A 13209-nucleotide genomic window follows, 5' to 3' on the forward strand; every position below is an offset into this window, starting at 1 on the left:
TAAATCAACTTCATTGAAATATTTCTTGCTTTCTATTCATTTTTCTGCTCAAACTTTCACAGAAATCATAGAAAGCAGTGATAAATTGTTCATCTTAAAATAAATTTTTGTGTCAAATAAAAAGTGGTTTAATTAGTTGCTGCTGGTGGTGGCACAATGCATTGTGGGAAATCCTCTTGGCTAATCCAATATATAACTTGGATAGATTAACTTATTAAGCTTTTTTAAATCTAAAAGTTTCCGCCACGTGTTTAGGATGAATACAAACAACAAGTTGATGAGAATAAAGTTAATTGAAATGTTTTCTTGAGCAGAACGTTTTGTCGTTTTCCGGCGGGAGCATCTTTTATGGCGGCGGCGCTGTGTTGGGTTTCGGCCTCAGAGGAGAAGGTGCTGTCATTGTCACTGTTTGGTGTAGGATAACCGCTCTACAGCAGCTTGTAATTAGAGTGGCAGAGATGTAATGAGGGTGCAAGATTCCTGCATCCGAAGCCACTGCCAAACTGGACCCGGCAGCAGAGCCGGCCCAAACCTTTCAGGGGCCTTGAGCAGATTTTTGTTTGGGGCCCCCCATACCAACAGGTCAACCCCAGATGCCTCATCAGACTACTCTAAAAGTGCAATAAGTAATAAATCAATTAAAGCGAATAATAAAAGTCTTCAGACTGGTTCTTCTGTCTCAACTATTCTTTTTCTTGAAGAAAAATTTTGTTTACAGATACTTCATAATTCATTTTAATTGTTGTTTCTGTTGTTTTATATATTTTAAATATGTAATGTGTCAAATTTATTTATAAAGTACCTTTAAAATTGTTGCACCAATATGTTGTACATAAATCAAGAAATACACCGGTTCTAATAAAACAAAAATAATCATGAAATAACTTACAATATTACAATAAATCACAAGAACTTAAATGCCACAAAATAAAAATGGGTCTTAAGAAAGCAATAGAGCAGACCTAATATAAGGAAGCAGATAAATGTCGTCTAGTTCCCGTCTTTAAATATTTATTAGAATTTAAAGTTTATCCATCTTTGAGAATGTGTTCTTGCATTATTATGATGTCACTGCCATAATATTGCTTGAAAATGGTCTCAAAACAACAACATTATCAGAAACGTCTGGGACAGTTTATCATCCAGTAGATACATAGATACGTTATTGTGACAGGCCTAAACATGTCACACATTTCTGGAAACTTTGTAGCTGACAGCCATCTTGGTAGGTATACGCAAATAACTGCTGTGCCAGTTGACGTTGTGTTGCTATGACAACAATAAACAAGCCACATTCTCTGTCTCTGATGGGTCAATCAGAGACAGCAGCAATTTGGTTGATATATTTTTTACACATTTGTCAAGAGTGTCAATATAATTTCTTTCTATTGGTCTCAAAGCCATGGTTCAGCAGCGATTTCCTACCAAGATGGCGGATCAGTGGCGGGATCACTTCCGGTTCAGATTTGTGGGAACTATGTATTATTAGCATCACTTGTAATTATCTGACAATGTACTGGTGTTGATAAGGCTGCTGATTTTTGGCAAACTAAAAATCAATATTTTGATTGTGAAATACAGAGAGCGGCATTTAAATGTGCCACATTATTTTAACTATTTGAAAGTAACACTGAATTTACAGCAAACAAGTTAAGAGATTTAATATCTTATTTTCCTAACCATGTTAAACTGTTGTTTTTCCAAGAGTAATAATATTTAGTCATGCTTCCTTTTTGCTCTTGGGGGCCCCCTGGAGGTGTGGGGGCGCTAAGCAGACGCTTAAGGAGGCGTGAACGTCTCCGTCCATTTTCTCCAGCTGGTGTTTCATGAAAACTTCTCCAGCATCCTGCAGGGATTCCCCACAGGCGGTAATGATAATAACGATAACGAGCGTGAGGAAAAATAATAATTGAGTTATTAAGTGATTCTCCAGTGGCGAACGGAGGCGGCGCTTTGGCTCCAGACCCGAGTAAGACGTGAAAGAATCTCGGTTTACTGATTGACTCAGATGAAAGTGTTTGCTCTTCCTGGGTGTTGCTTGAAAACACAACATTTGCTGGCCGACTCCTCTTTACATGGTCACAGTTTAACCAGTACTCCCAACACACACATATGCGCACACACATGCGCGCGCGCGCGCACGCACGCACGCACACACACACACACACACACACACACACACACACACACTTCCTTCTGCACTCTTGGCAAAATGAAAAACTTCTGTCAGACTCAGATTGAAATTTATATCAGTTTGTCAGGCGAAAGCCAAAAATGATCTTACTGCACATTATTTTGATAAGTTTGGTGCCAGAGATAGAGGAGAAATGGAGGAAAGAGGGAGGAAAGCACCCCAGACTCCACACGCCAGATAAGTGCAGAAGCCAAGATTCCTCTCGCCGCTCCATCAGTAAGAGCTCAATCTGACCCTTTCAAGAAAAAAAGAAAAACCTTTTGCTTGAGATGCTGCTTTGCATAATTTTCCACCTTTAGCCATACATCTGAAATGCACGCACATTTTACAGGAGAGCAGAAACATCCATCAATCAAAATACTTCAAATAAAGGCAGCAGACGATTCAAAGTAACATAATATGAGCAATTATAGATGTATCATATCTACGGAAAATGATCAGACTTTAAACAAGCATACGATCAATTTCTAACTGTCTTGTTTTAATGTCTTCATCTGCGTTCAAACTGCCAACCTTAACTTCTTCTCATGTCAGTCACTTTGTGTCAGACAGATGTGACTCATTAAAGCCCAGTTATTGATCATTAACCACATGAAAAGCAGCACATTGGGCAGCTCCAGAATCAGGTTCAGTTTGTAGCTGGATATTAAAGCAGACATTACTCAAAATTACAATTTTTCATTTTTTTATACTTCCATTTAGGTTTCTATTGCTTCTAAAAACAGCTCAAGCACTTAAAAAAAGCAATTAATGTTTTTGGTGTCTGGAAAACGAGCCATTTCAAAAGCCTCAGAAATATATCGACAAATCAGCAGGCACTGCCCATTACCTAGCAACCCTAGCAGAAATTCCGCCCGTCACCTAGCAACCCCAGCAGAACTCCAGCATGTTTGGACAGCTGGTTGCACCACTGAACAATGGCTGCTGGAAAAGACGAGTGTTTTGTTGTTGACTTACCATCCAGGAGCCACTTGCTTCATTCTTGTTGGTTGTGAAGGAGGCCACACTTCTGCTTTTCAAATATCTACTTTTGTATAATTATGCATCTGTTTGCAGCTATTTTTGTGTGAGTGTTAATGTTGAGTTTTGGAGGCGTGGCCAGCAGCAGCTTATTTGGATTTAAAGTGACAGGAGGCCCTAAAACAGCTCCTTCTGAAACTGAGCAAACTAAAATCTCATTATCTACGAATGATTTTGTGTAGCTTACATGTTTTGCACAGCCAGCAGATCTACCCTAACATGTTCAAGGAAGCATAATAGGAAACCTTTAAATAAAAGAAAACCTGTGAAACACAGATCTGATCCAACAGCTAAAATCTGCCTTTTGTCCGTACTCCCAAAAAACAGGAAAATTAGTTTTGAATTGGATAAACCAGGCTAATGTTAGGCTTCCGCAGTGGCAATGGTTCATGTTTCAGATGTCACCTGAAGCAAATGATTGGATCATTTCCTCTGGAGAACTTGAAGACATGCTGAGGAGGTAATTTAGCCTTTAAATCAGATGTGTTTTATCAAAAATGCATCTAAAACCTGCAGGACTTAAGGATTGGACTATGCCTAAAATACAAGTTCATACCTGAAAATCACCCAAACTGTCATCACATACCCAAGAGAGTTTGCAGTTTTTCTCCAACTTTACATGCATTTAAATAATTCTGAGCCTAAAATCCAGAATAAATTCAACATTTTTAAAAGTGTGCATAAAATGTTGAGCTTGTTCCTTGGAAGAGGTGCCAGCTGAGGGGTCTGCCATGCAGGGATTCTGTCGCACGTTTTGCTGCGGTCCTGCGGGGCGAGTGAGAGCAGAACGCGCCCCAGAGGCTTTAAACTCCATAATGTAGGCCATCGCTGCAGCTAGCCCGCGTAAGTCTGACTTCTGAGGGGTTTCCAAAATACCACGGCGGGGCATTTAATTTCCCCGCCACCAGAATGTCAACACAAATGAAAGAATGTCTGAGGAAAATGTCGAGGGGATTAATCAACACCTGTACACCTCGGATGTGGATTTCACAGAAGAGGCTCTAGACAAAGAGACGGGCAGGGATCGAAAACTGTTTGCTCTCCAAATATTTTCAGCATTTCATTCATAATTTGCATTTTTGTGGTTGAGGTGTATAAAAACTAAACAAACTGAATAAAATCAGTGACATCAAAGTTCTTTTACTTTTTGATAATCGATTATGTATATTTATCATCTAGCCACTGATAAAAGCTACTTTTTCATATTTATCAGGCTTCTTGTCATTCTCAGGAAATATACCACTCAATCTGAAAAAAGCAACAATTAATCTTAAAGGTAAATTCAATGTTTGAGCTGCAACGGTATAAACTGTAGGTCTAGTTTGGAATTAAAGACATTTAAACAAACAATAAATAAACAAATGCAATAAGCCCATTACTAATCAACCTGATAAATTTTAAGTAAAGTAGTCCTTTTTTGAAGCTATGTTATTCTTTGTAGATCTAAAACTCAAAAATTAAGGCATCTAGTTTCTAATTCATTTCGGCTCGAGTGAACAAATTTATTCTCATTATAAGAACAGGATTTGGGTCGCTTTCTTTCAAAACCCTAGCTATATTTAGCCAAGTTGAGTAAATCAGATAAAAGCTGATTTGGGGCAGAACAGTTGGTTATAAAAAGGAAAATACTTAAGATTGTTAGTGATAATTTTACCCAGGTTACAAATAAAAATAAAAATCTCCATCTGCATCAAACACCTGTGATGTACGGGGGAAATATTGACCATTCTTCAACTGCAGCATGCTGCATAAATTCAGAAAAAGGGCCACAAATGGCCCTCGGACCGCACTCTGAGCACCCCTGGTTCAGACAATTGTGCAAGGAAGTTTCTGATCATAACAGAAACAAATCCCAAACGAAGGGATTTAAATCCATCAGAGTGTTTTTAAAATCCTCTCGAAGGCGTGGAGAAACCATCAGCCTGGTTCAATCTTCCTGGTGTTTGCACTCACACGCACACACACCCCTACACACACACACACACACACCTACACACACACACATGCACACACACACACACAATCACATGTGCTTATTAGTGCTCACACCTATTACTTTCACACTCATTATAACAAACACAATTTACTACATTAGAGCGGTGCATGCTCTCTGTGACCTAACACGAACTAATATGGCGCTGTGTTGTCTGCGCGATGTGCAGCGAGCAGACGATGTTGTGAGGTGATAATGACCAACCGGCGTAATTGCTCTGCCCGGAGGAGAACCGCAATCACCGCCGCCGCTATTATGTAATAAAGCTGGCTGATATGGAGCAGGTGAGCTGAGTCGGTTCGTTTGGAGAATCTGCAGCGAGGAATATAGCTTCGATAAAGATCAAAATCACGGCAATGCTTTTAAAACAACGTCTTAATTTACAGCTCTTACTCATTTCGTCTGAATTGCATAGATTACAGAGAGGAATGTGAAATATAAATGAAAGGCTGGAGGGCCGTTTGTGGCCCTTTAGTGAATTTGTGCGTAGGCCTGCATCAATAAACAATAAATCAGATAATGGCGTGATAAATTAAAACAAAATTAATAATTTCCATTTATTTTTACTTTTACTGAAAAGCAGACTCTTTTGCCCCAAAATCAGTTTTATCTAATTTACCAAACTTGGCCAAATACAGCAAACATTTTGAAAGAAAGAGACCCAAATCCTGTTCTTAGAACTGGAAACAAATTCGTGCAATTAAGCCCAAAAGATTCACAAACCCTTCTTTTTAAATATTTAGAGCTGCACAGGATAACATCTACTTTGCTTGCTTGGTTAAAATTTTGCACATTTAGTTTATTGTTGAGTAAGCAAAAAAACAAACATTTGAAATCACAACAAAAAGTTGGGACAAAAAGTTTGGTCACCCCTGTTGTAAATAAAGTTTTGATAATACTGAGAAACTATTTTCTAGATCCACATTTAACGCAGAAATCTTCAAATTTAAAGGCATGAAGTACATGATGAACAAAATTTAGTGAAGAAGGTAAATTTGTGAATGAGCGGAACAGGAAGTGGTTTTATTTTGACATCCTTGGAATGTAGCAGCTGGCTTAGCAGTGAGAGAATGTCGGAGGAAAGCTATGTTCACTTTGCCTGAAAAGGATCCAAGGTTATTAAGTGATCCTATTACGAAGCTACATTCAGTATAAACAGATTGTTATGAACCATTAACATCCCATAATAATCTACCAACAACATGGGCTAATAATCAACCTCATTCCAGCAGCTGCAGTCTGCACAATGCAAAAACGCAAAGTTTCTAATGCAAATATATTGGCACACCTGAAAAACGACTAAACAAACTTATAAATAATTTTTCATCAAGAAACAGGAACTTGTTAATAATTCCTTTATTATAGGAGAAAAAGTTATAATTCTGGCAGTTTGTTTCATTTAGAATGAAACATTTTTCCCATTTTTAAGTGAAATAATCTGCCAGTGGAACTTTTTCATCAATACTAAATGAATTATTTACTTACTTAGAAATGGCTCATGGTTCTTTATCAGAGATAAAAGAGAAATCCAACAACCGCTAAAAATTGCCACTACATTTTGTTTACATTTTGTGAAGAAGGAAGTTGTGTTCAGTGACTTCTTCATAGGTTTTTGTCTCGTTTTCTACAGTGATTCCTGATTCAGCGCCACTGCAGGTGAGGAGGGAAGCAGGTTTTCTAATTGGTTTGACACCAAAGTGTGAAAGAGAACCACAGCAGCTGAAAAATTTATAAAATGTTGCCAAGTGGACTGCAGCACAGGGCATTCTGGGTAAATACAACCAAAACAAACGTGTGAGTTTAGCACTAGAAGGAGAAATGACTCGTGTTTCTTTTACCAAAGACAAAAGAGAAATTTTACAACTGCTACAATTTGACACCACTCCATTTTTGTTGCGTTCGCGTCTTCTTGAGGTTTTTGCATCGCTTCCTTCAGTGGTTCTTGTTGCAGCGCCCCCACAGGTGAGGAGGGGAAGAGGCTTTCCAATTGGTTTGGTTTGTTTGGCTCAGTGCAATGAGGAACCAAACCACAGCAGCTGAAAAATGTAACAAATGTTGCAGTTTTGGAATCAAACCGAGTCTCCTGGACTGTCAGGAGTGAAAACACTCCAACTAAACCTGATCAAACAAAACTGGAAGATCCAACAATTCCCAAGCAAGGTGCAGCACTGCCCACCTCTTCATTGCTTGCACCTGCTAAAACATTTGTGGCATCTGAGCAGCAGTGCAACACATTTGCTTTTCATTTAACCTGCCATTGGAGACCTTTGAAGTACATAATAGCAGAGCAGCGCAGGTCCCCCTCCCACTCCCTCCAATCATTTACCTAGTAAAGGCGCATTCTCTGCAGCTAACCCGTCAAGCGGAAAACGAGTTTGGCCCAGTATTCCTCCCTCTCCGCTCTGCGTGTGTCACTCCCCTTCCCTTCCCACTGTGAACGCCTCTTGCAGTCCCTCTCTGCTCCTGAATGATGGTGTCAGCCGTTGGCCCCGTTTGGCTGTGAAAGGTTTCCGCGGCTGACAGCTCTTTGACACAAACACGGCTAATTATCGTTCACGTCCAATCGTGAGGAAATTTACTGGCAAACGACGAACGCCAACAAAGCTCCGGTGGAAAATTTGACTTGGAGCTGGAGCCAAAATTGTCTTAATTTTTAATCATCTTCAGTGATAATAGCATATGGTTTTATTTTTGCCTGTAAATGTCCTCATTAGACAGATGGGGCTCTGAGTGTGTGATGCTGGATGTGTCCAAGGGAGAGTGTAGAGGCAATTAGAGTAATTCTGTCACCACTCTAATGTGATTATTATGTATTAGATTAAATCTGTTGGCCTTTTTTGTGTGTTTCTTATCTGGGTTTAGGGAGATGGAAATGCTGAATGTTGGAATTAATCAGAAGAAGCTCTGAAGTGAATGACTGCATGGCTAAAGTTCCTGTTTATTAGTTAACTCTGGTGATGAACTGCTTCACATTACAGCAGAAAGCTCATCTGGAGAGGTTTCCTTTTAATGTTCATTGAGGCCACGGTTCTCAAACCGTGGCACAGGGGCCACTGTTGGTACCTGGGATGCCTTTAGTTGTTCCCAGAAGAGTTTTGCTAAATTCAATTTAACCATCTTCCACATATAAATCTCAATAAATCAGAATATTGTGAAAAGCTACATTCACAACTGAAATATTTTTTGTTGTTACTGAAATCTCATTTTTTTGTTGTGGTTGTTCATACAAATTAAATGAAACGCAAACAAAACTCCGGGGGAAAGGGTCAACGTCCCAAAACCAACCCAAAACAAAAAAAAGAAAAAACGAAAACGTAAAAAAGAAACCCCCGGTTAAAAAAACAAAAAAGGCCGCCGCCAACCAAGGAACAAATTCAAAAAATAAGGAAAAACCGCCCTTTTGAAGGTTACCGCAACATAAAAAGGTAATTCCTCAATAAAAACTGCAGTGTTGCTGTGATTCTTTCATGTATGTTTAGGAAATCTCCCGTTTCAAGCATTGAGGTGTGAAACGGGGTTCAGCTCCTCTAGACTAGCAACGGGCTGGAATCTCCCTCAGAAATCAAGCTGAAGTATTTCTGAAGCTCCGTCTAGCTCTCTGCTACCCTCCATCTAGCATAGCCTGGCATGAATGCTAGGCTAGTTAGCAAAGACGGCAGATAAACGGTTTTCCTATAGCAGTATGCCGTTTCTCCACCACTAGCAAATTTAGCAGCACGTACATGAGGATGAATGACAACGTTAAGCCAAGCCTCCTGACTCTGATTGGTTGTTTTTGTGCATTTCTTCAGAAGGAAGTAATATTTCAGGGAGGAAGTGGAGGAGATCGATCTTTTCACAGATTATCTGCCTCATGTTAAACTGCCACAACATGATGACGGTTTAAAAAATATGCAAAAAAAACACAGTTTTCTTTTAGAAAATGTACAAACTGTAGCTACAAATCAGAAACAGAGGATGTACTTTATTTTTCCTTGACCAATAAGAGCTAAAACTTAAAAGAGCTAATCAACGGTTTTAAAAATTAACCCCAAATATCAAGAAATAGGCAAAAAAAAAAAAAGGACGAAAAAACAAACAGAGCTTAAAATTAAATAAATCACACCTGGATTCCCGGTAAGAACTGGCAGAGAGCTTCTAATATTGCACTCAAATTGCTCCATTTGTTCTCTAAAATATTTTAATCCCTTCTGACCTCAAACTTCCCATGAACCAGGACCTGAACAAAAGGCCGCCCACTGTCCTCGCAGTAAATCTGTTGTCTCCCTTCTGGGCCCTCAACGGGGGATCATAGATCAGCGCCGCGCTGCAGCTTGCTTCAATTTACTCAATTAACTGCAGCTAAAGCACTTGTAAGTTCTGCAGATGTTGGTTTATTATGGAGGCCGAGAACGTACAAGTGGGTTCAGGAACCAGTGGGGGAGGGGCAGCGAGGTTCATAACTGGGCAAGATTGAAGATTGGAGGGTAAACTTATATAAATCTCACCGTTTGGAAAATAACATATCACTGTAAAGCTAATGGTTATCTCTGCTCTGACTTCAAGATTTATCAGAAAATCTCAGATTCTCATGAATAAAAGAAAAACGTTGTGGGATAATTTAAGGTAAAAGTGACACGAAGGTATGCAAAGTACACAGTAAGGATGCTAACACTAACCAGGTGTGGTTAGCGTCCCCATAAAACATCCTGCCAACACCCTGCATGTGCACTCATATATTTTCCTGCTTGGCAAACTACATTTCAATTAAGAGCCACAACACAGGATGACATTCATAGAGCTTTAAAATAAGGTTTTGACAAATTATCTTCTGCTGTCAGACTAATATCCTCGCTGCAGGTTTGGCATTATTGAGCGGGGGGGCTAGCTCTGCGGAGCCGCTGAGTTTCAGGCCGAGGCCGCGCCGCTTTAATGAGCTGCCGGCTGACGTTAATGTGAGCGGTTCTTCAGAACCACGGCAGCCGATCGCTTCGGTTTCTCTGTCAATATGAGCAACAATCAGCTGGGAAAAATAAAAAACAGAACCAAAATAATCATGACAGGTTTGTGTCACGCTGACGATAAATTAAACATTTGTAACATCTTAACGTTGGTAAAACTGTGTAAAAAGCCCTATGAATTAATTAATGTTTTATCACAGTATTATGAGTTAGAGGTGTCATATTTGGTATCAATAATACCAATATTAGCGGTGCACCGATTGCAGCTTTCTGGCCGATCCAGCATTGCCGATCTTTAAAAATCACGACCTGCCGATTCCAATTTTAGTCTTTTTTTTTTTTCATCTGAAATGCAGAGTTGGATAATAATTAGTTACATTTACTCAGTTTCATTTACTTGAGTCACATTTTTGAAAAAAAATAAAATACCTTTTACTACTGTATGTTTTACTTTTACTTGGGTAAAAAATCTAAGTTTGTGACAGTAACTTCAGAAAATGTGGAGGAGTTTGACACCTTTGATTTGAATGGAAAACAATATTTGTGCTACTTTACAGGAAGCTGATCTTCCAGACCAAATACTGTAAAATCTATTAGTGCAAAGCAAGCAACAACTATGACTCACAAAGCGCAAGAAAAAAAGAAAATAAGATGAGTCTCACTCTTAAATGATTTCCCACATTTACAAGATGAAAAGTCAGACAAAGTCTTTTGGGAGGCTATGAGAAGGAATTCCCCTAATTATATTCCCTGTGGGTAGAGCGTAATTTATTCAAGTTAATGCGTCTTATTTTCTGTTCAAGGTGTATGCCACGGAATTAGCAAACAAATTTAATTGTTAATCCATCTGCTTTGAAACAACCGAGATCTTGTTCCATAAGCTGTGAGTCAGCCTGATCCAATTAAACTAGAACGGAGACATTTGTAATCATTCGCCATCACGCCACCCCTGCAACCTACACAGATACACGCACCAAACCGGCTTATGCTATTCCAGAGGAAGCGCACTAAACTTGGGTTTGGTGAGCAATAGAGCAACACAAACTGTTTGAAAGGAAGTAGTGACCCCAGAGAGTTTGAGGTCAAAGGTCTTGGGGTAAGAATTGCAAACGACATGTCCACCCTGGGGGTTTGCCTAATAACTTCTTTTTTGGGGGTTTGTGGAAAGCTAATTTCTCCTCTGCCTTTGCTGACAGGTCTTTGGGGAGTGATAAGCAAGTATGGAAGTGTAATGAACTTGTTTTCCTCCTTTAAAGCCCCTCGCTGTCTCCTAAATCACCGGCGGAGCCACCATCTTCTCTCCCACAGCTGCTGCGGCTCTGCAGATCTGAAATACTCCAAGTGGTGAAGATTTTAAGCAGATACTGACCTTTTGTCTTGTCCACTGCTGAATTATTGGCCATGTGGAGCAAATCAATTCATTTCTGAGCCTTTTTTCACGCTAAAAATCCGAAAATGTTCCTCGCCACAATATTTTTCTAAAGGTTTCACTGTAAAAATGCAAAATGTATTTTTGATCTAGTTTCTAACGCAAATATCTTAGTACACTGGAAAAACGGAAAAACTAGCTTACAAGAAACTTTTCAGCAAAATATAGGAGCGAATGAAAAAAGAACCAGTTCCATTGGCAGATTATTAATATACTTTTCCTACGTTGTAAATGAAATGATCTGCCTGTGAAACTACTACTTTTTCATCAATATTCACTTAAAACAAGCTCATATTTCTTGCTAAAAAGTTACTTATAAGTTAATCTTGTTTTCTTTCAAGTGAACTAAGATATGTATAGTAAATATATGATACAAAATTCTGGGTAAGATTTTGTGCTTTTGCAGTGTGAATCAAGATTTATAAAAAATAAATAAAATAGATCCACTGGCAAATTATTTGACTATAACATGGGAAAAATATCTTGCTATAAGTGAAATAATCTGCCAGTTCAAACTAGTTCTGGGTTGCTAGGCAACGGGCTGGGCTTGGCTGTTGTTGCTAGGTAACAGCACAGAGTGTGTTTGTGAAATAAATTACATAATCTGCCAGTAGAACTATAACTTTTTTTTTGTTGAGTTATTCATTTAAAACAAGCTCCTATATGTTGCTGAAAAATTACTTGCAAGTTAGTTTTGTTTTATTTCAAGCGTACTGAGAAATTTGCAGTAGAAACTAGACCAAAAATACTTGGTAGGATTTAGTGTTTTAGTCATGTTAAGAAAAAAAAAGGTCTTTTTTCATTCAGTTTTCTGGTTTCCGGTTCAACAAGACGTATAACTCCAGAATGAATTAGAATTTAATCCTTGATTTCAGGTTGTTTTATTTCCTAGATTTTCCTTTGGCATTAAAAAATGTTTAAATTTGGTTTGAGATGAGCCAGTCTGGTTCTGGTTAGCTGAACAGATCTTTATCTCCAGGGAAAACCCAGCAGCATCTGTGAGGATTGATAGGCAGCATTCCTTGATTTTTTCCCCCCGCTCTCCTCCTGATGTAATGACATTATCAATTAGCCTCCATTAATTTAGCAGAAAACAAATAATCACCTCAGCCTGCCTCCCTTCCAGCATGTGGTTCTGATTTCCTGGACGTTTGTCAGTGGCCGCTGTTTTCTTAATCCTTTGGCCAAGGTGGTGCGGCCGGGAGAGGTCACGGCTTTCTCCTCCCTGCAGCTCACTTCCTGTCTGGCATTTCTTCAAAATGCTGAAAAAGTATTAAAAAGGTTAAAATTTAAATTTTTCCCCTCTTTCCATAAAGTGAAAATGACTGCAAATCAATTTTCTGATTGATAATTGTCTCATGAGGCTATCAGCAAAAACAAACACAACAAGCAGGTGAGGGGCGAGGGTCATTTATGTATCTAGAAGTCTGATTTCTATAGAAAAGAGCTGTAAATTATTGTAGATCTGAAACGTAAGATCTAGCAGGTTTAAAAAAACAAACACTTTTATCTCTGGTTTTTGGGTCTGTTTTTTTCCCCATTCTTCAAAACCTTTTGCTTTATGAGGAGGAGTTGACTAAATGGGTGGATCAAAGTCTGCTCTGGACTAAAAGTCCCTGAATGTTCATTGTTT

General features: G+C 38.9%; 2 long non-coding RNA genes across 2 annotated transcripts; one reads left to right on the top strand and one right to left on the bottom strand.

The window, feature by feature from the left end:
- Positions 1–6956: 6956 nt before the first annotated feature.
- LOC107838007 (uncharacterized) lies at positions 6957–7848 on the top strand. The gene is made up of 3 exons (XR_001664056.1): positions 6957–7034; positions 7688–7689; positions 7837–7848. It is a non-coding gene; the product is annotated as an uncharacterized LOC107838007 (long non-coding RNA).
- Positions 7849–9973: 2125 nt separating this feature from the next.
- On the bottom strand, positions 9974–10425 carry LOC107838008 (uncharacterized). The gene is made up of 2 exons (XR_001664057.1): positions 10388–10425; positions 9974–10186 (listed from the first exon to the last, which is right to left on the bottom strand). It is a non-coding gene; the product is annotated as an uncharacterized LOC107838008 (long non-coding RNA).
- Positions 10426–13209: the final 2784 nt, after the last annotated feature.

The sequence above is a fragment of the Poecilia formosa genome, unplaced genomic scaffold (assembly GCF_000485575.1).
Source record: "Poecilia formosa unplaced genomic scaffold, Poecilia_formosa-5.1.2 Scaffold201, whole genome shotgun sequence".
Lineage (NCBI taxonomy): Eukaryota > Metazoa > Chordata > Actinopteri > Cyprinodontiformes > Poeciliidae > Poecilia > Poecilia formosa.